This window comes from Felis catus, chromosome A1 (genome assembly GCF_018350175.1).
Source record: "Felis catus isolate Fca126 chromosome A1, F.catus_Fca126_mat1.0, whole genome shotgun sequence".
NCBI lineage: Eukaryota > Metazoa > Chordata > Mammalia > Carnivora > Felidae > Felis > Felis catus.
This window is the reverse complement of record NC_058368.1, coordinates 101,785,895-101,808,695: the sequence shown is the minus strand read 5'-3', so window position 1 is coordinate 101,808,695 and position 22,801 is coordinate 101,785,895. Positions and strand designations below refer to the sequence as shown.

Below are 22,801 nucleotides of genomic sequence, written 5' to 3'. Positions count from 1 at the left end.
GGCTTTTAAAAATCTATCCACTCTTTGGATAGAAAAAGTAGTCCATTTGCCTTGAAGTATGATAGGTGTGTACTTACTGCCATTTTGTTCATTATTTTCTGGGTGGCTTGTAGTTATTCTATTCCTTTCTTCTTGCCCTATTCCTTTGTGATTCACTGGTTTTCTTCGGTGGTATGTTTAGATATTTCTCTCTTTATTTTGTGTATCTACTCATTTTTTTTTTGTCATTACCATGAGACTGACATAAAACAACTTGTATTTATATAGTCTATTGTATGTTAACAACTGATTTTGAACTCATTCTAAAGTGCTGCTTCTTTACACCCAGTAATTTATGTTTTGACATCACCATTTACATCTTATCTTGTGTATCCCTTGTCAAAATTAATATAGTTGTGGTTATTTTACTACTTCCGTCTTTTAACCTTTGTCCTAGTTTTAGAAGTGATGAGCTCATCACTGTTACACTATTAGATTATTCTCAACTTTAATATGTTTTTTAAAATATATTTTTATATAATATTTATAAAAATTAGCTGTACCCATGTGATGTATCCTCTCATATGTTTTCCCTTTATTCATTGACACCCTTTCATTTCAGCTTAAAGAAGTCTCCTTAACAGTTCTTGTAGGTGTATAGCTTTAGTTTTTGCTTGTCTGGAAAATTCAGTATCTCTCCTTTAATTCTGAATGACAGATTTGCCAGGTAGAATATTCTTGGTGAAAATTTCTTTTCTTTTAGCACTTTGAATATACCACATTCCCTCCTCTCCTGCAAAGTTTCTGCCAAAAGTCTGCTAGTAGTTTTCTGGGGGTTCCCCTACACATTACAAGTAAATTTTCCCTTGCTGCTTTTAAGAGTCTCTCCTTGTCTTTACTTTTGTAGACTTTATTTATCTTGTGTCTTGATGTGGGTCTCTAAGTGTCCATGTTATTTGAAACTCTCTGGACTTCTTGGATCTGGATGTCTTTTCCTTCTCGAGGTTAAGGAAGTTGTCAGCCATTATTTCTTCAAATAAGTTTCCTGCTCCTTTCTCTTTCTCTTCTCCATCTGTGACCTTTATTATGTGACTGCTGATGCTTACGCTGTCTTCATCTTTTTTGTTTTGTTTTCTTTCTGCTGCCCTAATTGGGTGACTTCGACTGCCCTTTCTTTGAGTTCACTGATCTGTTCTGCTTCATCTAGTCTACTGTTAAAGCCCGCTGGTGTATTTTTCAGTTCAGTTATTTTATTCTTCAGCTCATTGACTTGTCTCTGGTGGTTTCTTATATTTTCTGTTTCATGTTTGAAATTCTCGGTTTTCAATTATCTACCCTTAACCCAAGTTCAGCAAGCTACTCTAGGAACGTTATTTTAAGGAACAATATTTTGAACTCTTCATCAGGTAAATGGCTTGTCTTTATTTCCTTAAGATTTTTTTCTGAGGTTTTACTTTGTTCTTTCATTTGAAACATAGTCCCGTGACTTCATTGGGTTCGACGTTCGTTGTTTTGATGTACTAGAAAAGAGCCACTACTCATAGTCTTGAGATAGTGGCCTCATGTAGGAAATGAACCTCATTGTTCAACCCTGCCCTAGCTCTTGGTTGTCTCTCAAACCTTTGGGATTGTCCAAGGAGCCAATTTTATTTTTCATGGCCCTCAGTAGTTGAAGGTGTGCCACAACTTATCAGTGTCCCAAAGGGGAGGATCTCAGTTAACACCTGATTGAAAACTACACCCTCAACAGCAGCTTTTAAAGAATTTAAATATATATAGTCTTGTGGAACTGCAGGCGTAACCCCCACTGGCCATTAGAATCTGGCAATCTAAAAGTATCCCCAAATGGCAGGTGCACATATTGGGGTGCCAATATGTCTCTAGCTAGGGACCTAAAGCAAAACAGACGGTGACATCAAGATGGCGTTCACTGGCCTCCATCCCCAGAGAGCATCTCAGTAGGCTCCTGGATAAGTTCCAAACCAGAGTCCTGCTCCTTAGGCCAAAGCTCCAGAAGAAGCAGTTAGGCCTCTTCCACAGAAAGACTGGGAGTGTGTTTTAATCTGTTATTGGTGCCCTGCCCTGGAGGCGGTGGCCAACCCTGAACTTTGTTTGTTATGTTCCCAGGAGACCCGTGACTGTAAGCCCTGCTGAGCTCTAGAGCCAGCTGACTAGGGGCCATTTCCCTGGGCAGCAGTCACAACAACTGGAGCACCAGACATAAAAGCCAGGCTATCAGGCCTGGGTGACCCCCCCCCCCACCATTGGGAGACACTGGAACTCTGGAGCACGGTGGACAAAGGACAGGAAGATGATGCCTACCCTCTAGGGTCACTGAAGAGGAGTATAGTATGCCTTCAGATGTGGGTTTATTTAGAAGCCAGCCTTGCTGGCCACAGCAAATAAGATCTCTTTCAAGGAAAGACAGCATTTCAGTTTGCTGCCTCTTGCTGTGTGATGGGAATGGTAGCCACTTAACTCTTTCTCCATTTGTTACCATCCTGGCGGGCTCTTGAGCATCAGACCCATTGGCCAGCTGTGCAGGGGACACCTGTCAGTGTTCCCTGGGCTGGAGCTGCAAAATTCAGGGTGCCCGACAAGGAAGCACCTTTCAGGGAAATACTGGTGACCCAGAGTGAGGCAGAGGGACAGTGTAAATAGGGTGGCCACTGGCCTCTATCCCCAGAGCCTATTTCTGGAGGCCTCTAGATAGGTGGTAAGCAGATGCCTGCCCCTTAGGTGAATGCTGTAAGATAAGCAAATAAGCCTCTGTCGCAAAAAGTGGGCATTTTTTGGTCTGCTACCTCTGTGCTGTGCTCTCAGGCCAGTGAGTCCCTGCATGAGTCCTTTAAGAACTGCTTCTCAGGGCACCTGAGTGGCTCAGTCGGTTGAGTGTCTGACTTCGGCTCAGGTCATGCCTTGTAGTTGACGAGTTCGAGCCCCACGTCGGGCTCTGTGCTAACAGCTCCGAGCCTGGAGCCTGCTTCGGATTCTGTGTCTCCCTCTGTCTCTGCCCCTCCCCTGCTCATGCTCTCTCTCTCTGTCAAAAATAGGTAAATATTAGAAAAAAAAATTAAAAAAAAAAGAAGAGTTGCTTCTCAGTTTGCTGCACTCTCATGGGTCTCCAAGACAAAAGCCCTCTAACAATCAAGGTTCAGTGTTTGTTTCAGGGGATCACTTCTCGGATGCAAGTCTTAAAAGTTATGGCGCCCAATGTAGGATTCACCCCCTTTGCTCCTCAAGTAGAAGCTCGGGGTTTTGACCTCCCTCCCAACTGTGGATTGCAGGCCACGGGTAGGGTTTATGATACGATTATGTTAGTGTCTCCTACCTGCCTCAGTGTGGGTTTTCGCATTCACCCATTGTATTCACCCATTGTTGGCCGGCTACTTTGGCAGGGAGTTATCCCCCCAGTTTCCCATGGGGGAAGGTAAGTTCAGGATCTTCCCATCTTACCGCCTGGAACTGGCACCCTATCAGATGATTCTTACTCATATTTGGTAAGCGAAGAAACTAGTTGCAATCGTTTATGGCACAAATAGAATTAAGTGGCCGAGGGAGGAGTTTTAAAACACACAACTTTGGCTCTAAGCTTTATTAAACCACCCTGATTCTGATAGTGATCTCAGCTCCCGAATGGAGTTCAGCTATCACCATATCCTCTCTGTGGTGGTGTTTTTATTTTGAGGACAAATGTGATAGAACCTTTAGCCTTGCATCCATTTGTTTTACGTCAAATGATAGAATGGAGGGATTCTAAGGAATTTTAGTATAATCATTGCTTCCAGTTTGAAAATAGTTGTATTACTTTTCTAGGGCTGCCCTAACAGGTGGTTTAAACCACCAACGTATATTTTCTCCTATTTCTGAAGGATAGAAATCCAAGATCAAGGTGTCCAAAAGATTGGTTTCCTCGGAGACCTCTCTTCTTAGCTTATAGAGGGCTGTCATGTACGTGTCTGTGTCCTAATCTCTTCTTATAAGGACACCTTATAAGACACCTAATCTCTTCTTATAATCATACTGGATTAGAGTAGACTCTAATGACCTCATTATAATGTAATTGCCTTTTTAAAGTCCCTGTCTCCAATACTGTCAGTCATATGCTGAGGGACTGGGGGCCAGGACTTAAACATGCAAATCGGATGGGGCACACAGTTCAGCCCATAACACTAGGCTGCATGTGGATTTAAACTACAAACCAAATTGAGCTATGCTAAAGAAAAGTAGAGCATTTGTCCTGTCTGCTGATAGAGAATACTAGTCAATGGAATGATCTATTGTGGAAATGATCCAAGCTTTACACAAGGAACAGAAAATTGAAATGAGGGGAGAAATTCAAGACAAGAGTTATGAGGGTTCTAAAGGAAATACAATTGAAAGAAAGGAACAGTTACTCTCAAAGCATGACCCACATCATGGCCTTGGATTTCCTTGTAACCCTTGACCTATTTTATTCTCCTTGGTCATTTCTGGAGCTTATTTATTTTCCAGAATTGGCAATTGAAATTACAGGATTTTTTGAAATAAGGATTATGATGCGAATTATGTTCCAGTCCAAAAAAACTGTATGCTGATTCAGAATTACAGTTTAATTCTGTGTGTTAACCCAGAACCTGACACATGAATCATTTAAAGACACCTTTTGGAAAAAGATTATTCCTACCACAAGAAATGGCCACTTTCAGGCATAGTTGTTGTTACAAATTTCTGTGAAGATTCCAATAGGTATTCTATTCCTGTGTCCTTCATTTTCTCATTGTGTAATCTGTGAGCTACTATTCTTTCCTGAGTTACTCTGATTTTAGTCCTTAAGGTTTGGTTTTGTTTTTTGTTTCTTTCCTTCTGCAGAATTAAATGGTTTGGTTACTTGAACTCCTGAAGTCACCTATGCTCCCTTGATTTCCAAGACTGACTGACCATGAAGGCAGTGTTCATCGTATTGTGTCCCTCCCACTCCGCCAGCCTTTCTCATTTCCCCCTCCCCTCCCAGAACCCTTCACTCCCAGAGCTGTTCCATTGAGGGTTTACATCCTATAAACGTGGCATTTGTAAAAACCTCATTTTTATTTTCTCTTGCTATTAATGTTTAATCTTCCAGAACTTTGTCATCCTCTTCCTCTTGGATGGCCGCTGTCTTAAAAGCAAGCAACTTCACATCTCTCTGTCTCTGAATCCTTTTCCCTGCATGATCCCTGGCTAAGAATTGTTAGGAGTTGGAGAGACACAAATGAAGCGGCAGCCATTACTCTCTGCTGCTGCCTGTGGTGAATGGAACTAGCTTGTCCTCATTGTCCTCAGCTTTGTGTCCAGCCCTTCTTCATGAGTGGCAGTACTGCTGACCCATAGCAGCCCCAGGCTCCCCACCACACGTTTGGCTGAATACCCCACAAGCAGTTGGCACCACAGATGGTAGCTTTCCTTCGGCTCTTCCTCACCTTCCCCTTATGGTGCTTCCTCTCCCTACTGGGAAGCTGGACATGCCTGCTTCTCAAATTCCCCTGCAAGCTCTGACTTGTCCACCTGCCCCAGTGCTTCTGGAAAGGCCCTGGTGACGTTCTCTGGTCCTTCCTTTCTCTCTCCTTCATCCTTACTTCCCTAGCTTCTCTGACAATCGTATAAGGTCTCATTCCTGTCAGGTGCCTTTATTCCATTATACGCTCCTACACCTTCCCCTACTGAATGCCAGTGGGTTCAGGAACACATCTAATGAATGTGCCCTTTCTTGATGAGCTGTGTCAGAGAATGTTGTGCTGTCTCAGCAAGTGACAGAGGTAGGGGAGATGGATAATTTTACCTCAGCTCTGTTCCCTCACCCCTTTGTTCCTTGTGGCCAGATGTACTGATTTAGGATAAAATCAACTGGTGGAAGTCACGAGTGTTTCAGTGGCCGCTAAAAAGGCTTTTCGTTCATCTGATTATAACAAAGATCAAAGCGGGGACTACTTTTCGACTGCCTCGGCCAACTAAAATAATGTCTCTGTAGAAGATTAATGACCAGAGATCACCCTCTGGACCAGCTGAAATGAATGATAAGTGTCCTTCATATCATTAGCAGTATAGGTTCTTAACCTGTGCATGAAAAACACAAGTTAATATATTTCGCCTCGTGACCCTGTCCATTTCTAGAATTTTGAGATACTTCCCTATTCCTAAGGAAAGTTTTCTCATTAGTAAACCAGGCTTTTAGCCAATCTTACCTCACAGCTTTTCTGTGTGGACCTGATTTAAATAGAGGGGAGGATCAAGGATGGGGTGAAGGTGAGTTGTACTGAAGTCCAAAGCTGGAAAGACTCTGAAAGTAAAGCTGAGGCATGAAACAGAGAGAGATGAAGCTCAAGGGACCACAAAGCCATGGTGGGAAGCTCCTCTGTGGCACCCTCCTGAGAATGGGTGAGCGAGGGCAGCTTAGATGGGAGCCCCAAGCAGTGGCCTGGGCTTTGGGCATAGTCCACCATGGGCTGTTATCTCTCAAAGAGGACAGACGTCAGTGGAAAGCTGGCTGTGTGCCCTGAGCTGACAGGTGAGACTATCCCCCTCCACGGATGCTAGCTGACCCGCTCTGCAGCCCCGATGAAAAGATCGGGGGTCTGGTCTTCCTCACATTTTACCCCAGCCCATATCCAGTGCGGAAGCTAACCCGTTAATGACCGTCACTAAGTGTTCTTGTCGTGCAGAGATCTGTCCTTGGAAGAGGTACAAGTAAGGGATGTAAGTCAGGTGAGGCTCCAACTCATTGAAGAAGAGAGTCACATACTTTCCAGACCTGTTCAGACCACCGCCTACCCCTTATTTGTGGACCGCCAGCAGCCTTCTGCACTTGCAGAGCATCATCAAACGAGCAAACCTTTTTTGCTCTTAAGTGTTTTTGGAGCTTAATATATTAAAGACCTACAGAACTTGACAAGAGGGGATTAATCCAGATACAAGTTCAATATTGCGTTTCTATAGGTAGAGTTGCCAGGCAACCATCACACTACAATACACAGGACTGTCATTAGGGATCAGCCTGCTTCTCCTGTAACTCCTTTGCTGCCGAACTGAAAAGCAGTGCGGGCACCGATGTCACTTAAAAGCACTGATCTTCCAGGTGCCCTTGCAGGCTAACACCTTCTCTTGCAGCATTTGCGGAATACTCTGGGGCTGGGAAAATGACTCCATGGGACAGTCCTTTGCAGTACAGAAAAGGCGCTCACGTGACGAGAAGACGGTGACTGAAAATATAATGCAGATTATTAAACCTTGACATTAGCGATGTAAATTATTTATCATAAATTACTAGAAGATGCCAGGGATCCCACGTGGAGCAGACTAGGTGCCGTCTTATTCATACTCTGGCCGCTGTTCAGCCTCCCTCCCTCCCTGGTAATTTCATCCATACCACTCACAGGATGACAATTTTATATCATAAGAGGTCCCCTGGTAGTGGATATTAATTTATAATGGAAGGGAACAGGAGGGAGGATTTTTTTGTGTGCTCTTTCCCAGTAAAACACACAAACTGCTCCCTTGAGGCACATACGGTTATATATTAAAACATTAGTGATGGCACTAGAGTTAATAAGAGATATAATATACAATATAACCATATACAGTATATATTAAAAATCACAAAGAGATACCATAGATCCTAAAAGAAAACGCCCAGGATCAATGGTCTTGTACACTTTCTTGTGGTTAAAAGACGTATCATCGCTAAAAATATGTAGTGCATTTTCAGTGGATTCACAATCATCTGAGGTCAGATATCTGAAGACTATTTTTTCTTCCAATGAAGCATAAACCATAAAATCTTCCACTGTTGTCTCTAAACCATAATGGAACTGCCAGTAACCAAGGGATGAAATAAATGTTTCCAAAGTAATAGAAAGCATTACATTAGATTAGTGGTTTCCATATTTCCTTAAATGGTTCCTAGTCCACATGCAAAATATCTTCCATTTGGTTCCTCAAAATGAAAAGTGTATAATACAACTGTTTCAGGCTATTAAGAAACAATAATGTAGGGATCTATTTAATGTAAGAGACCTTTGGATTTTGATCAAGATCTATCTATAATCTTAACTATATAAAACTAACATTTTAAAAATCTGTCCCGTGTAGTTCAAAGATTTAAATATTTTGCTGAACTCCTTTTCCAATGGGAAAATAGTGTTCTCTGTTTAGGATTGCAAAAAGCACTTATTCCCAGGCACAAGTTAAGTGGTTGATGAAAGTTTACATAACAAAATAATGGGAGAGTCAAGAACAAACCTGGTATGCTTCATTCAAGGCAAGCTATAACTTCATTAATAAGTCAGAGTTTTTGTCCTGTACAACACGATTCAATATTTGAGTATATTGAGAAATGATCCCCACAAGAAATCTGGTTAACACGCATCACCATTTGTAGTTACACATTTTTTCCCCATGTGACAGGAACATTTAAGATCTACCCTCTTAGCAACTTTCAGATATACAATACAGTGTTATTAACTATAGTCACCGTGTTGTACATTACATCCCCATGACTTCATTTATTTTACAACTGGGAGTTTGAACCTTCGACCCTGTACCTATTTTGCCCATCCACTATCCACCCTGATCTCTGTATCTGTGAGCTTGGTATTTGTTGGGATTTTTAGATTTCCCACGTCAGTGAGATCATACGGTGTCTGTCTTCCTCTGACTTCTATCACTTAGCGTAATACCATCAATGGTCCATCTATGTTATCACAAATAGGAAGATTTCTCTGTTTTCATGGCTGAATACTACTCCTGTGTGTGTGTGTGTGTGTGTGTGTGTGTGTGTGTGTGTGTACATTTTCTTTATGCATACATCCATCGTGGATACTTAGTCTGTTTCCGTATCTTGGCTAGTGTAAATGATGCTGCAGGAAACATAAGGGTGCCTCTATCTTTTCAAATTAGTATTTTCATTTTCTGTGGATACATACACAAAAGTGGAATTACTGGACAATGGTGGCTCTAATTTTAAGTTTTCGAGGAACTGCCATACTGTTCTCCTGGAGGCTACAACAATTTACGCTCCAACCAACAGTGCACGTTGCTCACTTTTCTTCACGTCTTGCCAACACTTGTTATTTCTTTTTGGTAATAGTCATTCTAACAGGTATGAGGTGATACCTCATTGTGGTTTTGATTTGCATTTTCCTGGTAATTAGTGATGCTGAGCGTCTTTTCTTAGATCTTTTGGCCATCTGTATCTTCACAGTATGTCCATTCATATCCTTTGTGTGTTTTTGTGTTGCCTTTGCTTTTGGTGTCAAATGCAAAAAATCATCACCAAGACCATTGTCAAACAGTTTACTGCCTATGTTTTCTTCTAAGAGTTTTATGACTTTAGGTCTTAAATTCAGGTCTTTCACTCACTTTGAGTTAATTTTGTATATGATTTGAGAGAGTGGTCTTAAATGAGTTTGCCCAATACCCCTTCTTGAAGAGATGGTCCCTTCCCCATTGTGTATTTTTTACTTCTTGATCCTAATTAACCAGATAAGTATGGGTTTACTTCTGGGATCTCTTTACATTGATCTATGTGTCTGCTTTTATGCCAATACTATACTGTTTTGATTAATACAGCTTTGTAATAAAGATTAAAATCAGGGACTGTGATGCCTCAAGGTTTGTTTTCTCCACACTGCTTTGGTATTGGGGGTCTTTGTTACTTCCATACAAAGTGGAGAAGGGTTTTCCCTGTTTCTGTGAAATATACGTTAGAATTTTTTATGGAAATATTTTTTTAATTTTATGTTTTCAATTTACATCCCAATTAATTTAGCATGTAGTGCAACAGTGATTTCAGGAGTAGACTCCTTAGTGCCCCTTCCCCATTTAGCCCATCCCCCCTCCCACAACCCCTCCAGCAACCCTCTGTTTGTTTTCCATATTTAAGAGTCTCTTCTGTTTTGTCCCCCTCCCTGTTTTTATATTATTTTTGCTTCCCTTCCCTTATGTTCATCTGTTCTGTGTTTTTAAGTCCTCATATGAGTGAAGTCATATGATATTTGTCTTTCCTGACTAATTTCACTTAGCATAATCTCCTCTAGTTCCATCCACGTAATTGCACATGGCAAGATTTCATTCTTTTTGAATGTAATACTCCATTCTGTGTGTGTGTATGTATATATACGTATGTATATATATGTGTGTGTGTGTGTGTGTGTGTATATATATATATATATATATATATATATATATATATGTATGTATATACATACACATCTTCTTTATCCACTCATCCATCGATGGACATTTGGGCTCTTTCCATACTTTGGCTATTGTTGATAGTGCTGCTATCAACATGGGGGTGCATGTGCCCCTTCAAAACACCATCCCTGTGTCCCTTGGATAAATACCTAGTAGTGCAAGTGCTGGGCCATAGGGTAGTTCTATTTTTACTTTTTTGAGAAACCTCCATACTGTTTTCCAGAGTGGTTGCACCAGCTTGCATTCCCACCAGCAGTGCAAAAGAGATGCTTTCTCTGCATTCTCACCAACATCTGTTGTTGCCTGAGTTGTAATGTTAGCCATTCTGACAGGTGTGAGGTGGTATCTCATTGTGATTTTGATTTGTATTTCCCTGATGATGAGTGATGGTGAGCATTTTTTCATGTGCCGGTTGGCCATCTGGATGTCTTCTTTGGAGAAGTGTCTATTCATGTCTTTTGCTCATTTCTTCACTGGATTATTCATTTTTTGAGCATTGAGTTTGATAAATTCTTTATAGATTGTGGATACTAACGTCATTTGCAGATATCTTCTCCCATTCTGTTGGTTGCCTTTTAGTTTTTCTGATTGTTTCTTTCACTGTGCAGAAGCTTTTTATTTTGATGAGGTCCCAATAGTTCATGTTTGCTTTTGTTTCCCCTGCCTCCAGAGACGTGTTAAGAAGTTGCTGCGACCAAGATCAAAGAGGTTTTTGCCTGCTTTCTCCTCAAGGATTTTGATGGCTTCCTGTCTTACATTGAGGTCTTTCATCCCTTTTGAGTTTATTTTTGTGTATGGTATAAGAAAGTGGTCCAGGTTCATTCTTCTGAATGTTGCTGTCCAGTTTTCCCAGCACCACCTGCTAAAGAGACTATCTTTATTCCATTGGATATTCATTCCTGCTTTGTCAAATATTAGTTGGCCATATGTTGGTGGGTCCATTTCTGGGTTCTCTATTCTGTTCCACTTATCTGAGTGTCTGTTCTTGTGCCAGCACCATATTGTCTTGATGATTACAGCTTTGTAGTATAGCTTGAAGTCTGGGATTGTGATGCCTCCTGCTTTGGTTTTCTTTTTCAAGATTGCTTTGGCTTTTGAGGGTCTTTTCTGGTTCCATACAAATTTTAGGATTGTTTGTTCTAGCTCTGTGAAGAATGCTGGTGTTATTTTAATAGGAATTGCATTGCATATGTAGATTGCTTTGGGTAGTATTGACATGTTAACAATATTTGTTCTTCCTATCCAGGAACCTGGAATATTTTTCCATTTTTTTGTCTTCAATTTTTTCTCATAAGCTTTCTATAGTTTTCAGTTATACATTAGAATTTTGACAGTAATTGTAGTGAATCTGTAGATTGCTGTGTGGGGGATGGACATTTTAATAATTTTTGTTACAATCCAGGAGTACTACATATCTTTCCATGTATTGGTTTCTTTATCAAGTTCTTACAGTTTTCAGGAGTACAAATCTTTCACCCCCTTGGTTAAATTTATTCTTAGGTATTTCATTCTTGTTGATGAAATTGTAAATGGGATTGGCTTATTCATTTCTCTTTTTGTATCTTGTAGCTTGACCAACTTTGTTAGTTCTAACAGTGCAGATATATAGTGACAGTTGTACTCCTTTCCAATTTGGATGTCTTTCATTTGTTGCCTAATTGTTCTGGCTAGGATCCCAATTACTGTGTTGAATAAAAGTGGCAAGAAACCATCCTCGTCTTATTCCTGATCTTGGAAAACAAGATTTCAGCTTTTGCCATTAAGTGTAATGTTAGCTGTGGATTCATCACATATGGCCTCTATTACTTTGAGGTACATTTCTTCTTCTGTATCATTTGGGTTGATTTATGGATGTTGAACCATCCTTGCATCACTGGAATAAATCCCATTTGATCACAGTGCATGATCTTTGCAAAGCACTGTTCATTTTATTCAGTATTTCTGTATCTTTGTTCATGAGGGATATTAGCCTGTGTGTTCTTGGCTTTTGATGTCCTTGTCTGGTTTAGTACCAGGATAAAACTGGTTTTGTAAAATCGGTTCAGAAAATCAGTTCCCCCATTCTGTTTTTTAGAAGAGTTTGAGGAGGATTTGTATCAATAATCTTTGAATCTTTGTTAGGATTCACCAGTGAAGATACCCCAGCCCTGTAGTTTGGTGTGTTGGGATGTTTTTGATTACTGAATAAATTTAATTTCTATTAATTGGTGTGCTTAGGGTTTTTTTTTTTTTTTTCATGACTCGGTGGTGGTAGGTTGGATGGGTCTAGAAATTCGTTTCTTCTAGGTTGTCCAATTTGGGGTGTATATTTTTCCTAGCAGCCCCTTGGAGTCTTTTATATTTCTTTGGTATTAGTTGTAATGTGTCATTTTTCAGTTTTCATTTTATTTATGTGTGACTTCTTTTTCTTAATGAGTCTAGCTAAAGATTTCTTTTCAAAGAACCAGCTCTTAGTTTCATCGATCTTTTCTATTTTCTTTTTAGTCTCTATTTATTTCTACTAACTTTGAACTTCATTTGTTATTTTTCTAGTTCCTTGAGGTATACATTTAGGTTGAGATTTTTGTTTCTTGATGTAGGCATTTCTTGCCATGAACTTCCCTCTTGGAACTGCTTTTCTGCATGCCTTATGTTTTGATATGTTGTTTTCATTTGTGTATGATATCTTTTAATTTCTTGTTTGATATCTTCATTCATTGTTTAGTAGCATGATGTTTAATATCTCCATATTTGTGAATTTCCCAGGTTTTTTTCTTATCATTGGTTTTTAGTTTCATATCATGGTGGAAGATCAAGATATGTTCTCAACCTTTTTTAAGTTTATTAAGACTTGTTTTGTGGTCTAAGATCTATCTTGGAGATTGCTATATGTGCATTTGAGAAGAATGTGTTTTTTATTGCTTTCAGATGAAAAGTTCTGTATATGTTGTCAATTAAGGCAAACACTATTGATTTTCTATCTGGATGATCTATCCATCGGTTAGGGAGGGGTATTTAAGTCACACATTTTATTGTCTATCTCTGTCTTCTTGGTTAATATTTGCTTTACATATTTAGCTGCTTCTATGTTGGGTCTATAAATATTTTCTCTTGTTGGACTGACCCCTTTATCATTATGAATGTCCTTTGTCTTCTATTACATTGTCCTTTTTTCTCACTTTAAAAATATTTTCTCATTTCTTCATTTTTGTTTACATATAGCTATAGAAACATATGAAGTTTTGAATGTCACTGATTCACTGGTTGCTTAAATTTGTGCTTTTGTTTCCTTATGTGTAAAATGGGTATAGTATTGCCTCATAGAGTTATTGAGAGAACTGGATAAATATTTTGGTTTTTTGTCTGAAAAATAGAGCTACTCCATGTTCCTTTTACTTTCCATTTGCATGGAATGTCTTGTTCTATCCGTTCTCCTTGAGTCTGTGTGTGTCCTTACACCCGAAGGGAGTCTCATGTAGTCAGAATGGAGGTGGGTCTTGTTCTTTATATCAAATCACTCTCTGTCTTTTGATTGGAAGGATTAGTATTTTAACACTTACATAGGATAGATATATACTGACCGCCATTTTGTTGATGGTTTTCTGACAATTCTGGTATTTCTCTGTTTCTTTTCCTCATGTTCTCTTCCTTTGTGATTTCATGACTTTCTCTGCAGTGGTGTTCATCGATTCCTTTATCTTGCCTTTTTTTGGTTATCTGCTATTGACTCTTCAACAAGGCAGAGGTTAAAGGCACTGATCCCCACCCCATGCTTTTGACTCCCCCAGACCTTAACTACTCACAGCCAATTGCTGACTGGACATGCTACCAATATTAACATAGTTGATTAACACATATATGAATTCATCTGTGTATTTGCAACCCATGTTGTTCAAGGGACGACAGTATACTTAATTGTAAGTTTTATGTAAGCCTCATTGTAAGTGCAATCTATTTTAAGCTGATAATGACTGAAGTTTCATTGCATTCTTAAACTCTTAAAATTTTGCTCTCGCCCATCCACATACTGTATTTTTTCAACTTTTGTCCTCTAATGTTGATACTTGCTTGTAAGTGATTTTTAAAATGATATACATGATCCACCACCTTTGTTATCTCTTTCCCTTTAATAGTATGATTTATGCTTTAATATGTCTCGTTGTTACTAATTAGTGCCATTTCTTTCAAGCTTGTAGAAGTCCTTTTAACATGTCTTATAGGTTTGTTTAGTGGTAATGAAGGCCTTTAGCATCTGCCTAACTCCTAGCATCTGGTAACTCTCTCTGTCCTTCAATTCTGATGACACCTTTGTCTGATAACAGTGTTCTTGGTTGAAAGATTTTTTATTTAGCACTTGTAAGATATCCTGCCACTCATTTCTGGCCTGCAAAGATCTGAGAGTCTTTTGTGGGTTCACAGATCTTAGCAAGATTTTTCTATTGGCACTTTTAAGATTCCCTCCTTATCTTCGGGTTCATCTTATTTGAAACTCTCTGGGCTTCCTGGATCAGATGTCCTTTTCCTTCCTGAAGTTGGGGTGTTTTCAGACATTCTTTTTTCAGATAAGTCTTCTGCCTCCTTCTTTTTCGCTCCTCATCCTGGGAGTCCTGTAATGGGAATGTTGAGTGTGGGTATGCTTGCGTTGTTCCTTCAGTTCCTTAAGCTGTTTTTACTTTTATTTGTTGTTTTTTCTTTTCCTTTTGGCCGTTCTGATTGGGGGCATTCCACTGCCTTGTCTTTTAGTTCACTGACTTTTTCTTCTGCTTCATTTAATCTGCATGGCATCCCTCTAGGATCATCTTCATTTCAGTTTGGTGTTCTTCAGCTCAGTGACTCCTATTTAACAGCCGCTTGTCCCACTGTTGAAGGAGTGGCCTCCGGTAGGAGATGAACCTCATCTTTCTCTAGTTCTTTATGGTCTCTCAAACCGTTGGGATTTTCCAAACAGCTCATTTTATTTTTAGTCACTATCAGGAGTTGAGGATGTGCCACAGCCTGTCATTACGTGCAGGTGGAGGATCTCAGCTCCTGGCCTGGGGCTGATTAAAAGCTGCTGCCTGAGTGTCAGCTTCCAAATTATGCAACTATATACAGTCTTCTGGGGCATAAGCCCTGCTAGTCACCTAGAGGTGTCCCTTGGGTGGAATTTGCAAAAATTGAGGCACCAGACGAGTCGAGAAGTTTTCTGGGAGATACCCATAAGCCAGAGCCCGGCTAAGGGACGGTGCATAGCTGGTATCCACTGGCCTGTGGTACCTGAGAATGCCTGTGTAGATCCATAGATGTGCGCCAAACCTGACCCTCAGGCCAAAGCTGCATGATAAATCGGACTCTTTCACATGAAAAGGGTGTGTTTCAGTCTCTTGATGCAGTACCCTACGGGTTATAGCCGGCCAAGAACTTCCTTTGATTATTTTAGTCCTGTGGGACTTAGGAAACCCCCGTCCAGCAGAGCTGGGTACCTCCTGGCTGGGAGCCACAAAAAATTAAGGCACCAGACATAAAAAAATGGGGTACCAGATGCATGTAAAAGTTCTCCCGGGGGTAGATCCTGGTGCTACAGAATCAAAGCAGCCATAGAGCATGAAAATGGTGCTTTAAAATAAGCACATGAGCCTCTTTCCTCACAGGTCCTGGGGCAGGTGAATGCTGGCCCCGGAGCCCTTGAAGAACTACTTCTGTAGCCTTAGGGACTTAGCGGATGTAAGCTTCATCAGTTTTTTTTTTAATCTTTATTTTTTAGAGAAATTGAGATTGATAGAGTGCAAACACGGGAGGAGCAGAGAGAGGGAGAATCTGAAGAAGGCTCCAGGCTCTGAGCACAGAACCCAACACAAGGCTCCATGTCAGGAACCGGGCATTGGTGACCTGAGCCGAAGACGGACACTTAACCAACTGAGCCACCCAGGTACCCAAACCCCAGTGGTTTTTAAAGTTGGGTGCTAGTCTCAAGAGTTGGGGTGCTTGATGGGCAATTTAAAACCCTGAGCTCCTCAGGAAAAAGCTGTGGATGCTGAATTTCCTTCTGATAGTGGCTCCCACAGCCAAGTAGTCTCAGGGTCTCCTACCTACTTCCATGTGGGTTTTTTTCTTCTTTGCCTCACGTGTAGGGGCTACTTAGCTAGTGTTTAGGTCTTTTTTAGAGCAAACTATTCCTTAGGTGGTTGTAGGTTCATGTCCTTGGGAGGAGGTGAGTTCAGGATCTTGTAACCATGTTGAACCAGAAATCCTATTTTCAAGGTAATAAACTGTGTGTCCTTGACAAATCTGGGCCAGCTGGAAAGTCAGAATTATCATGAGAGGAAATTCGGATAGGCCAATTATACCAACACCAAATATGGCTACATACAGTATTCTTCTTTCCATTTAACATCTCTGACATTTCCTTTAACATTGCTTAACACACGGTAGTATTTGTTCCTATTCAGGATTTATCCTAGTCAGTGTCACATATACTATGATTGCAGCTGTTTCATCAACAATGTGATGTGTCCCAAGTGCCCAGCACCCGTCCGCATCCGTCTCCAAAGCCTCCCTCTCCCCTTTTCTAATGGCGTACTGGTGAAGATCCATTCTGTGCCACACTGGCAACTTCAGACATTCGACGTGGATTCATGGTATTATCATCCACTGAAACATTTTCGTTTCTTATAATTACCACGGTGATAATAACACCTGCTTCTGGAGATTGATGAGGTCTCTAATCTAGTGTCAGAGAGTAGGGACCCACTGTCTGTCAGCTGCCATTATCAATAATACTAATTATTAATTAAACCTCAAGCATCTTAGACCCTTCCCTCTAAGTTTTAAGTGTCCCAAATGCCTCCTTTGTCTCCGTTTCTCTACATCTGCCCTCAACTGTTGCACTAAACCCCTGACTTCCACTGCTTTTGCATTTCTCCTCCCTTGCCACTAATAGCTATTTTCTCAAACATGAATTGGATCGTGTAACTCCCCTCAAAAATGTTTGTCCATGGCATCAATTTCCAAGTCCTTAGTTTGATACCTAATGCTTAACAAAATGGGCTCAGCCGTCTGGCTTCTTAGCCTCACTGACTACATACAGTCCACAATGCTCCTCAATACTTTTTGTCCTTTGATACCGCAGTGCTTTGGCAAATTCTGCTCCCTGGGCTTGGAGAGCTCACCCTGCTTTCTTTCCGTGGTTGGTAGTGCTTTCCTGTTTTCCTGCATCCCACCAACATCCAGTCTATGTGCTATTGTTCTGTTCTCTCTGGTCCAGGAGGCTGACTGCTCAGGACTAACTTACTTGCATTGCCTCGCTTTTCCTCTTCTTAAGTCCAGGCAATGGAAACACCTGTAAGAGATCCAAGGACAGGAAGATCCCGTCAGTCCTTGTGGTGGTACTGGAGTCCCACTATTTACTGGTACCTTCATTACCAATTATTTGGCTTACCTTCCCAAATAGATAACCCAAAGGTAATCATGAGGACACACCAAGGTAGGGGGTATATCTCAAAATGTAACTGTTCTCTCTCTAGAAAATGTCAAGCTCCTTTCACTCACTCTTTTCCAAAGAAAAGCCTGAGAAAATTTTCTAGGTTTCAGAAAGCCATAGGAGCATAATAACTGAATGTGACTGAATCCTGAAGTGAAAATTAGGTGAGAAAATGTTTTCAGGAAATACCTCCTAATATATTCAGGGACACAGCTGCTTGGGTCTATGAATTACTCTCCAAGTGTTCAGGAAAAGTGTTTGTAGATATATAGATATAGATATAGTTACAGGTATAGATTTAGATATAGATATAATGTGTGTATATACATATATCCTGTAACTTCCCATTACCTTCCTTTGAATAATGGTAGCTGTCAATTGACAGAACATTCTATGCTTCTGATGCTTTATGTCTAGTTGTCATTTTATCCATGTGTTCATCTCCAGCATGCAGGCTGGGAAGCCTGATTCTGTCCCCTTTACTAGGCAATTCAGTACCCTCTGCACTACGATGGATACGATACATCCTCACTGTCAATATGGTAGCCACTGGCCACATATGGCTGCTGAGCGCTTGACATCAGGCTAGTACAAACTGCTGTGACTGTAATACGCACATAAGGTTTATCATGAAAAACCATGAGGTACTCTAGTACCTCAGTTTTTTTTTCATGTTGATTACCTTCTGAGATGCTAACATTTTGGATGTATTATTAATTTTATCCTTTCCTCTTCCCGGTTTAATGTGCTGAGTGTAAATTTTCCACTACACATGTAGCTCTCATTATTTCTTTTGGCTAGTGCTGGTCTACCCAGATGAGCAAGTCGCTAGTTAAGCTGCTTTGCTGATTCTCATTATTCCTCTGTGACAAGAGCACCAAAGTAATTCTTGCCTTCTCCATCTCTTTTTCAAACTGAGGGTGAAGTCTACTGGGCCAGTGTTCTTGCACTTCAGTGGACAGATCACCATCAGACATCTTGTTAAAATCTGGATTCTAGGATGCCTGGGTGGCTCAGTTGGTTGAGTATCCAACTTCGGCTCAGGTCATAATCTCGCTGTTCTTGAGTTCAAGCCCCGCGTTGGGCTTCCTGCTGTCAGAAGAGGTCTTGTACCCACCCCCCCCCCTCAGAAATAAAATAAACCTTTAAAAAATATATGGATTCTGACCAGTAGGATTGGGGAGGGCCTGTAAATCAGCATTTCTAACAAGCTCCCAGGTGGTGGTCTGGGACCACACTGGATAGACAAAGACATGCCAGCCTTTAATTTGATGCAGGTGTTAGCATATAAATGTTTCATTAACTGCAGGAAAATCAGTATTTTAGGAAACCTAATTCCTGCTAACCACTTCTAGTTATATCAAATAGTCATAAGAATGATTTTCCCAAATCCACAGTACGAGTTACCGCACTATTAATGAAATGCTTAGAAAAGTAAACAAACCTTTCTATTAAGAAGATACTACTGCCTTTCTGGAAGCACACCGTATGTTCACAACCCCAGCTCAAAGTCAGCTGGACTTCAGGTCCCCTGAATTCTGGATACACTTTAGAAATTCCCGCGAGATGGAGAAAAGACCAGCTTCCTCCTTTGTGCCTAGAATTTCATCAGAATTTTTCTCCATTTCAGTTTGTTTCAAATGAAAGAATGTGTTGTCTTATCTGTCTGTAGCTAATAGCACACCCAGGTTCATGTGGGCCAGGAACTGTGTCTTACCACAGTGTAGCCATAACCACCAAGTTCTCTACCCTGTCAGACACCAAAGCAGATACATCAGAGCTCCACTAAGGGGGCGCAGGGCTGGCTTGTCACACAGCCTCAACAATAAGGAATGTTCCATAGTATTGGGCTGAACATACTACATTTTCCCTTGGGAATGACTGTAAGAGGGATATTTTTGTGGACTTAACTAATAGGAGTACTATTACCTTCCATCACGTTGGGCTGGATTGACTCACACTGGGAGGTGATGATGCTTCTCATCTTGTAGAAGATGGAACGGATTAGATGGGAATCCACACCGGAATCCAGGACTTGAGTCCATTTCGGCCACCACCGTGCAAACCTTGGGCAAGAAGCAGAAGAAACAAGTGGGCGCAGGAGGTCGTGTCAGTTACGCTCTATGGTTCACTCTAGGCTTCCTGTCTTGTCCTCCCCTCAAGGAAATGCCCGATCAACACATTCATATTAAAGGAAAAATGGAATTGCTACATTTCCCGAAACATAGCAAGATGGAGGCAGGGCAGAGCACAGGAGGAAGCCTGCCCGTTACCCTGAGTTCGTGTCCCCTCAGGCAACATAAGCCAAGCCCTGTCTCCTTCATTCAGACCCCCAAGCAATTCTCATTTACCAACAGAAAGAAACATCTTTTTTTCTTTTATAGTCAGTGTGAAAATAAATTCACTGACGATCTAAAAATGGACCTAAGATTCTATACAGATGATCCTTTTTGCTTCTTCGGGTTATTTTTTGCTTCCTAGAAGTGCTTATTAATGAGCAGAACTTTAAATAGGTACTTGCTGAAGCTTGAGACCTATTTTCTCCCACCGTGTGATAGGCACAATGATAAATTACAAGAACAACCAGGACGGGTAAGAAAGAAGTGGGTGTTACTGTCGAAAATTAGCAGGCCATGAAGATTTTCATTTAAAAAGTAACTTCTTCACACTAATCTTAAAGCCCTATTAATTGAAATGAGGTTTCCTGAGACTATCCAAACAATGTACTTAACCCAGTAAGATATGATCCATAATTGATGATGTTTCTTACCTGCCTGAAAGAATAGTTCTTCTCTTGCTAGATTTTGCCATCCCCTTCCATGTTACCATAATGGCCAAAAGGGGCTATCTATTAGTGGAAAACTATCATTGAGCAATAGGAAAGTAGCAGGTCACCTCCCACGTGAGTCCGTGTGACAGACTCCCTCAGCACAGGTGAGATTCCAAATCCTGGCATGCAGATCCCTTTGAGCATCCTTCGCATGGCTCTTTGGTGTGCATTTATGAGGACCAAGAGTCCCCCTCTGTCCTACAATGAAGCTCTCCTCCCTGGAGTTCTGGAATGCCCAAAAGAGAGGCCACCGGGAAACGGATGTTGGCGTCAATCGTAACAAGATAGAGTTTTAAGTAGCAAGAGATGGAGACAATACTTTCAATATAATGAACCTATTTCTCAAGGTCAAGTAGCTCTGTCAACATCCAGAGATCAAATTTCATTCTACCAGGACAGTTTCACATTTTTAAAAGAATTCTTCTACAAACTCCTGATTATCCCCAGCTGGGGTTCTTGCAGGGCACAGTCCTAAAAAAAAAATCATACCTGCCGACATATTGGTCACTGACCTACCAGAATGCTGAACTCTCTTTTCTTGACCCACCCTCAGGCCTCTGCCCTGCTTCTGGGAGACAAACAGCTGGAAAGTCAACTGTCTAAACAGTAGCATAAAAGGCAGAGAGCACAAAAGAAAGCCAGGCATATTTATTAACCCAGTTAAAAGCCCATGGTATGTACATAAAACCAGAAAAAAACAGAGTTGACCGTACATAAACATATGTGTACAATTTGGCCGTATCATCAAGTTCTCTGACTCCACATCAAACCTTTTCCTGGAGAACATGCTGGGGCCTTCTCCCCTCAAATGGCGTGGAAAGATGCTAATGAAAATTTGAAGTTCTTACTGGGGAGCCATCATGCTGATTATGCTTTTATTTCTTTGTAAGTTTATTTATTTCGAGACAGGGAGAATCCCAAGCAGGGTCCGCACTGTCAGCACAGAGCCCAACACGGGCTTCAAACCCACGAACCCTGAGATCATGACCTGAGCCAAAATCAGGGCTTAACCCACTGAGCCACCCAGGCACCCACTGATCGGGCTTTTTATATCTGAGCACTTACCTGTCTGTAAGAAGTAAATGACTAGGATCTAGGCACATTGTTTCCATTAATGGTACAGAACTGTGTTCCCTTTAAAGCCAATTGTGTGAGAATTGTGCCACGACTTACCTTTTCTCTGCTTCCTCTTACACAGTAGCTCCAGCTCTCCCTGAGGAATGAAGCTGTGGACTCTGCTTGTGGCAAAGCTCAGTAAGCCCTTAAAAAATCAGGTAAAAATGAAAACATTAGTAGGGTGAATGTGTACATCCAGTAACATGGATATTTCTTTAAATCGGTGTTAAGGAAAATACAAAAAGCAAAGGGATCAAGTCAAAAGGGGAAAAGAAGAAACGGTGAATATTGAGAGCTCAGTGCCCTTTTTGTGAATTACACACACGTCACCAGCACCACCCTGGTCCGCACTTCCCATTATTAGACCGCACCGTTACCTTGTTTACACCTGGCGTGGAGCAGCCATTTAAACCTAAAAACATTAGTGAACCAAAGGCTTTACGGTCTCCACGGAGAACGAGACTATGTAAGAAAAGACATTAGCCCCACAACATAAGGTTCGAAAAGGAAACTGGGATTCTTTGTTCATGTCCCCAATGGGAGTAAAACACAGTATAGAGACCACTTGATTTCATGAGAATGGCCAGGTTTTGAAAACCGGGTATTACCAAGTGTTGGTGAGATAAGGACTCAGGTCAACAGCTCCTCGAAGTTAAAAATCGGTAAAGCAGGGGTGCCTGGGTGGCTCCGTCGGTTAAGTGTCTGACTTGGGATGAGGTTGTCTCAGTCCTTCTCTCTTGGCCCCTCCCCTACTCTCACATATGTGTGGTCTCCCTCTCAAAAATTGTGTTTTAAAAATAAAATCAGTACAGCAGTTCTAGAAAGCAGTCCACCTGTATTTGATGAAATAAGTGAGCTTAAGCTCTGTCAACAATATCACTCCTGGGGAAATACCTCAGAGAAATTCTCAGCCTGGTAAGCATCACGAAGAACGTGTTCATTATGGTCGTATTTTGTTTGTCATCATAGAGATTGGGCAGCCATCCGGGTGCCCACAATGAGGGGGATAGGTAAGAAAAAGAAGATATATGTGTTCCATGGACAATGGGCAGGAGTTAGAAGCAATAAACTTGATCCCTAGAGCAATATTAATAGAGCCTAAAAACAACATTAAGTGACAAAGTTTTTAAAAATAGACATAGAGAACAACACTACTCACTTCCCAGGAGTGCCAAATGATGTTCCAATGACAAGGACAACAGAGGGGCAGCCTATGAGGGGAACACAAG

The 22,801-nt window shown here is 41.0% G+C and overlaps 2 long non-coding RNA genes across 3 annotated transcripts in view; one reads left to right on the top strand and one right to left on the bottom strand.

Moving 5' to 3' along the window:
- The window catches only part of LOC123385608, a 99,161-nt gene that overhangs the window by 76,066 nt on the left and 294 nt on the right, over nt 1-22,801 (top strand). The window contains exons 2-3 of the long non-coding RNA XR_006598484.1: nt 15,911-16,075; nt 21,655-21,730. This is a non-coding gene — a long non-coding RNA (uncharacterized LOC123385608). The remainder of the gene's footprint in view (nt 1-15,910; nt 16,076-21,654; nt 21,731-22,801) is intronic.
- Nucleotides 16,075-22,781, bottom strand: LOC123385610. 2 transcript variants are annotated; one of them, XR_006598490.1, is made up of 5 exons: nt 22,732-22,781; nt 21,630-21,717; nt 19,556-19,692; nt 19,071-19,223; nt 16,075-17,485 (listed from the first exon to the last, which is right to left on the bottom strand). It is a non-coding gene; the product is annotated as an uncharacterized LOC123385610 (long non-coding RNA). The 2 variants fall into 2 exon arrangements; XR_006598489.1 differs by lacking the exon at nt 19,071-19,223.